Here is a 2284-nt window from a genome sequence, read left to right on the forward strand (position 1 = left end):
CGGATACTACCTAACATATCTGGGTGCTGGCCTCCCCTTCGGTAGTCTCGATCGGATACCGCCTAGCATATCTGGGTGCTGCCCCCCCCCCCCTTTCAGTCCTCTCGACCGGGTACCGGGGACTATTTCACCCCCTTACTACTACCACATAGCACATATATCACATATCATACAACCACATAAACATAACATAGGTAGTAGCAACCCTAGATGAATATCACAGAGACAATCATCTAATCATACATCTCCTATTAGTGGGCCGGCATTGTGGCCTTAGACCCACCGCTACTGGACGGTAACTCACCTCGGAGTAGCTGCTGATCTTCGTGGGAATAGTCTGACTGCTGCTGCTGCTGTTCCGGAAATCCTCCGGCTGTATTCCCACAATCACTTAGTCAAAAACTGCTAACTGGCCTTTGGTTAAAATGACCATTTTACCCCTAATCATGGCCTAAGTCAAAGTCAGAGTCAACTTCCAGTTGACCCGACTCGCCGAGTTGGCTCGCTAACTCGCCGAGTCCATGTCCAAACGACTGACGTGAATTCCATTTTTACTCGTCGAGTTAGGCGTCTACTCGACGAGTTCTCCTTCCAAACTGATGTTCAAGTCCTTCATCCCACTCGCCGAGTTGTATGAACAACTCGCCGAGTTCATCTTCATCCGATGAACTAGTTATACTGTGACTCGCCGAGTTGTATGAACAACTCGTCGAGTCTGATCTTGATCTAAGGAGATTGCCTTGAACTCGCCGAGTCTGGGCATCGACTCACCGAGTTCCACTATGGGTGAGTTTTGGCTTCCAACTCACCGAGTCCCTCCTAGACTCACCACACGACTCGACATAACAAAAAGGGGACAAACCCGGAGACTCGCGACTGGACTCGCCGAGTCAGATGAGCGACTCGCCGAGTCCGCTCCATGCAAGAGCTAAAAATGCGATTTTGCTCGAATCCAATCCATGTCATTCGTAGATCTGGGCTCCTAGAGCATGAATAACACGTAAAGTTTCCAACTTTATGTGTAGATATCCATCTATGGGGTTTTTAGGGTTTAAAATGCACCAAAAGAGTAGATCTAAGGTTTATATGCAATATGGGCTCATAAAGGTAGTGGATCTGAGCTCCTGGAGCTCAACTATGCTTGGATCTAGAGACCAATCAACTTATTTCGAATTATCATGCACATACAAGCTTGGAAATGAGCCAAGAATGTCTTAAATGAAGCCTTAAGCATAGAAACATGGGAAAAATGGGATATACCTCAAAGGAACTGCTGAGAGAACACAATGGTGCTTGGATGGCTTCCCTTCTTCTGGATCTACTTCCATTTTTCTTCAAAACCTTCAAGAACACACAACAATTGCTTCAACCCTTCAAAGAACAAGCTTAAACGAGGGTTGGGAGCTCTAGGGGGTGAATGGGGGCTGGCCTGGGGCGGAAAGGGGGATTAAATTGGGTGCAAACCCTAGAAACTTAGGGTTTCATCCAACAGCGGTGACTCGCCGAGTCGCCAACTTAAACGCGTCCCGGGGTCCCGTCCCTACTCGGCGAGTCGGACCTATGACTCACCGAGTCCAAGGCTTAAAAAGGAAAATACTCAATTAAGATTTACATACCAGAAACTAGGTGCTACAAATCTCCCCCACTTATTTTAGACTTCGTCCTCGAAGTCTGCTGCTCAATCCTGGAACAGCTCGGGGTAATGCTCCATCATCTCATCCACCGGCTCCCAAGTCCACTCCGAACCCTTGCGGTGCTACCATTGCACCTTCACTAACTCCACCCTTTTGTTTCTCAAATCCTTCAACTTCCTGTCGAGGATTGCAACTGGGCGCTCAATGTAATTTAGGTTGTCATCAACCTGAATATCCTCCAAAGGCACTACTACTGAATCATCCACTAAGCACTTCCGTAGCTGAGAGACATGGAAAGTGCTGTGGATCTAGTTGAGCTCGTCCGGAAGATCCAACCTATACGCCACCTTGCCCACCCGGGCTACAACCCTGAATGGTCCAATAAATCTCGGGCCTAATTTGCCCCGCTTCCTGAATCGAATGACGCCTTTCCAAGGCGAAACCTTCAGGAGAACCATATCCCCGACTTGGAACTCCAAGTCGGGTCGACGCTTGTCGGCGTAACTTTTCTACCGACTCTGAGCAGTCTGAAGCCTGCTCCGAACCTGCTGGATCCTCTCGTTCGTCTCGAGCACCACCTCGGTGCTCCCCATGACCCTCTGGCCAACTTCACCCCAACATATCGGGGTCCTGCACCTCCGTCCGTACAA

This window comes from Lactuca saligna, chromosome 9 (genome assembly GCF_052625555.1).
Source record: "Lactuca saligna cultivar CGN05327 chromosome 9, ASM5262555v1, whole genome shotgun sequence".
NCBI lineage: Eukaryota > Viridiplantae > Streptophyta > Magnoliopsida > Asterales > Asteraceae > Lactuca > Lactuca saligna.